Below are 4,711 nucleotides of genomic sequence, written 5' to 3'. Positions count from 1 at the left end.
GGGGTGAGTGGCCGTCGTGTTTGAGCACTTTGCCCGCTTGGGGCTCAGGGTGCCTTGATACTGGCGGTCTGCAGGCGGCCCCAGTGTTTCTTTCCAGTGAGCCGGGAGTGCTGGAGCACTTCGCTCCCCAGTGACCGTGACCGTGACAGCCCAGTGCTTGGCGTTTCCTCCACATTGTGTTCAGAGACCGGATGTGGCTTGTTACGAGATTGTTCTGCTATTGCCTTCTTGAGGTCAGCCCTTCTCCTAGAGAATGTTCATGCTCTCAAGCCCGAGCGGCTCCCGTCAGAAGTGTGTGGTGCTCGCGGCGGGGGTGCCTCAAGCTGTGTCACCTTGACTGGTCAAGTTTCGTGCACCCCCACGTATATTGTTTTCTACTTTTTTTAAGGGTGCAGGAATATTCTGCTTCCATTGAGACTCCAGAGACCTTAACCCTAAATCTCAGCGGCGTACCCAGACTGTGTCTGTAGGCCCTCAGGGAGCCAGTTCGGCCGGGCGCAGGGCAGCAGCCTTCAGGTCTGAAACAGTGAGCGACTCTGGCGCTAAACTCGCACGCCCCATCGCCTGCGAGGCCTGCACGCCTGGGGTGGCACTTCTGTGCCCGTGCTCTGTGCGTCCTGCTGTGTGGGGAGGGTGCGGCGAGGAGGGGCTGGGTGCTAGCCTGGTCTGGTCTCGGACCTGTCCTGGCGGCATCGCGCGCTGAAGGGGCAGTGAGCACCTGCTTCCTGGCCCTCTGGCTCGGGGGGCTTCACCCACTCGCCCAGAGACTCCTTGGGTGAGTCTTTCTCTAGGGTCTGTGCAAGACTTAAATTCTGTCAGAAATTCAGAGGTTTTCCTGTTGCTCCCTTGGTGTCTAGCGTTTGTCAGAATGAGGACAAGTGTTTTCTGGGGTGAGCCTTCCTCCCGAGCAAGCCTGTGCCGACTGGGTGCTGCTTGCGGGGCCCCCCTTTCGTGTCTGAAAGCACACATGGGCATGTTTGTTAGCTCTAACTTAACTTACACTTCAAGTGACATTTTTTTTAAGATTTATTTACTTTTTTTTTTTATGCACACAAGAGGGGGGTGCAAGCCAGAGATGGGGGGGGGTTGAGAGGACTCCTCAGACACAGTGGGGAGCAGAACAGGCGGATCTACTGAAACCCACTGCTGAGGGGAGCAGCGGAGAGACGGGGGTCTGCTGCGCCCCGGGGGTCACTCCCTGGCTGGGGATCGAGCTCAGGCCTCAGTGGCTGCCCACAGCTTGGTAGCGCCGAGACTCACCCCGTGCTGCGCCCCGGGGAGGTCTGGCATTCTTTACTGATCAGCGTCATGTGGGGTATGGCAGCTGTACAGGCGTTTCTCGGTGCACAGACCCACCGGGTCGGGTTATCTGCTGCTCTCTGGACGAGGAAACAGACGGGAAAGTGAGGCAGCCGCCTCAGGGGCACCCGTGCATGGGCAGGGCCAGACTTGCGCTCAGTTTTACCTCCTGGGTCTGGGTCTTACCCCACCCTTTGCTGCCTCTTGGCTTTGGCCTGTGGACTCTCGTGGCGGACTCTGTTCAGGTAACGCCTCCAGGCTGTCGGTTGAGAGTAACCGTCCATTTCCGGACTGACCTCCACTTTGGTGTCTCCTCAGCACGCTGGCATTGTGCTCTGCAGAAAGGGCTTTGTGTACATGCTTGCTGTGGATTCGGTGAACCCCCTGCTGCAGCTTCCAGAGGGAGGTGTCCAGCCGTGGCATCAGACACACACTGAGGCACACGTAGTCATGTGGGGCGTTGCCTCAGCGAGGCGCCAGGGACTGCACAGGGGCCTCCCTGCGGCTGAAGGAATCGCGCACAGCCTGGGCTGGGTGGCGCTGGCGCCTGCATCTCCAGGCCTGGGAGACCTGGAGCGCCAGGGAGAGCGTCTTTGGGCGTTTTGCTAAGTAGTCACTGTCATTTGGTCTTTTATTTTTTAAAAAGTTTATTATTTATGCACACAGAGCTGGGGTACAGGCCAGAGGGGCAGGGGCGGTGTGAGGATTCCCCAAAGACAGAGTGGGGAGCAGACGGGCAGATCAACCAAGTACACTGCTGAGGGGAGCAGCGGGGAGACAGGTGAGGTCTGCTGTGCCCTGGGGGTCAGCTTTGGGGCAGGGACGGACTCACGCTGAAGCAGCTGCTGGCAGCTTGCAGTGCTGCGTCCTCACCCGGCAGGGCCCTCATTTTGCTTTTTAAATGCAGTTACCAAGTGTGTCTGAAGTAATCTGTTACTTCAGTGGGGATTATTAATACTTGCTGAGGGGTGTTCCTGAGTCAACAATCGCCCGTAAGGCAGCTCCCAGTCGGGGTGCCTTTTAGAATGGAGATGGGGCAGCTGTTACGGTGACTTCACGTGCAGTCATCTGTAACCTCAGGTGAGCTCTGAGCATGGCTGCACCTAGGCCCGGACAGCCCTGCAGATCGTGCACATCGAGACCTCGAGTCTCTGTGTGTGTCTTAAGAACACTCACGAAGCTGCCGGGCCATTGCTGGCCTGTGCTGCGGGCTGAGGTGGGCTCATGGCAGCCCAGTGCGTGCCACCGGCACAGGGTGGCGCGGGCAGGTGGGGCAGGATGGGTGGCCCAGCGGGGGCCAGGCTTCCTGCACACAGTAGGGGTGCGAGAGGAAGGGCGCGCCTCAGGTCGCTGCAGGCCCTCACCCTGCGCTCCAGGGGACCGGAGCCCCGGAAGTGTCTCAGCGTGGGCAGCAGGTGCCCACTCCTGCCCACCCCACGGCCACTGTCCCCCGGCAAGGGGCAGGGGCGGTTATGCCAGCAGACCAGGTGGCACTGGAGAGAGGGACGCCCCAGAGGCGCTGAGGCAGGTGCGGCAGAGTGAGTGGGAACAGCAGTGGGGCAGGCGGGCGTCGTGCGCCCGTGTGCCTGGGGCAGTGACTGTCAGTAGCGGGGCGGCACAGGCGCTCTGTGCCCGCCGGTTACTATGGAGAGCGGGCTTGCGCGGGCCATTGTGACCTGCTCTGCGGGCCTGGAGCCCCGGCGCGGGCGGGGCGCCGTCCTCTCCGGGACCAGCTGTCCCCGACCTGGGCCTCCCGCGCCTCCACACCGCTGCGCCCCAGCCGTCCCTGTAACCCGAGCACGCCGTGAGTGGGGCAGCGCGGCTGAGGCGTGTCCCCTCGGGGCCCAGCGGCGCGCTGCCTTTTCCACGCGCCGGTGCCCACGAGCGCGGCTGCCTGTGGCAGCCTCTGCGAGTCACGGACCCGTGGGGGGGTCCCCTTGTACTCCAAAGGACTCGGGCGTCCCAGGGGACGGTTAGCCTTGAACTCTCTCCATCTCAGCTTCCTTCACCATCAGCGAGACCTCACTCCCTGGTGACCCGCCTGCTGCGCTGCCCGGCCGGCCGCCGCCAGCACTGTCCATGCTAGGTGGGGGCGGCTGGCAGGCTGAAAGCGCCCAGGAGCCAGGTGCCCACCGAGGTTTCCCGGTGAGGATTCAGCAGACGCTCTGGCTCACCTGCTCTCCTGCCCGCAGGGCCGGGCGCGGCGGCGTCCGCGGGAGAGGCTGCGCCTGAGGGGCGCTGTGACGGGCTCGGCCGCTCTGCGCTCGGATCAGCTTTTGCTTCATCTCCCTGGGGGACCACCCAAGGCCTGGGCAGCACGCTTCCTTTGACCCAGCCTCGCGGGGGTGTGATGCGTGGGCCCCGTGACGCATTCCTGGCCTGGTCACTCAGAAGCCAGTCAGGGCTTCAGCCCCACCCTTCTGACCCACGGTGCAGGAGCAACTTTCGGGGGGGGGGCGCTGTCTGTGCTCACTGTGCGGCCTCCTGAGGGCAGTGACCAGCCAGGAGGGTGGACGCTGCTTCCTGGCCCGGGGCTGAGTGGCTGCGCGTGCTCGCTGAGCCTCTCCGGCCTGCCTGAGGACCCGCCCGCTGTTCCGGGCCGCAGGAGCCGGCTCGCTCTCCTCAGAACATCATCCAGTAAATGGTGTTTTGAGTTTAGGGAACTGTTCAAGTAGCGGGGCAAGTGCTTGTCCTGTGCAGTCTGCAGCTTGCGTTGCTGACGGGATGCACTCGACCCTGGCCGGCCTGCTGCCTTTCTCCCTCTGGAGTTTTTCTGTTCAGCAGCCGTCAGGAGCGAGTTCTTTCCAGGTGCTGGCGCAGGAGCCGGGCGGCCGGCCGCGGTGGCCCAGCCCTGGGGCCTGAGCGGGGCCCCTGCGAGCTGGGAGCACGAAGAGGGGCTCGGCCGGACCGAGGTGGAGGGTGGGTGGAGGGAGTGCCTGGGAGAGACTGGCACAGAGCGCTGCTGAGAGCAAGGCTCGCTCGGCCCAGGCGACGCTGGCCCGCGGAGGCGAGGGGCCTCGTGGTCAGAGCATGGCACCCCAAGCCCAGGCAAGGGTTAGCTCTCCTCGCGCCCCGTCACTCTGGGCAGCGGCACTCACTGCAGCGGGGCCCGCCAGCGGGGATGCAGCTCCTCCTTCCTGCCCGTGGACGCGTGTGGCTGCACCTTCAGGGCCGGCACATGCCCTCAGCCTGGCCGGGGGCCCACCGAGCGCGGTCTGGAGCCCAGCCCTTCTGCCGTACACCCCGCCCCTCCCTGGTGGCCGCCGCCCCCCGCCCCCCGCAGCCGCACGCTGGGCAGCCTGTGTGCACACGAGGGTTCTTTAAAGGTTCTTCGAAGGCGGGACGTGAGGGCTGGTGCACGGCCCTGTTCCCCAGCTGGCGGCCCTCAGCCCCTCGGAGGGGACGGGGCGCC

The sequence above is a fragment of the Condylura cristata genome, unplaced genomic scaffold, assembly GCF_000260355.1.
Source record: "Condylura cristata isolate star-nosed mole 26May11 unplaced genomic scaffold, ConCri1.0 scaffold00032, whole genome shotgun sequence".
In the NCBI taxonomy this organism is placed as follows: domain Eukaryota; kingdom Metazoa; phylum Chordata; class Mammalia; order Eulipotyphla; family Talpidae; genus Condylura; species Condylura cristata.
This window is presented reverse-complemented; position numbering follows the sequence as displayed.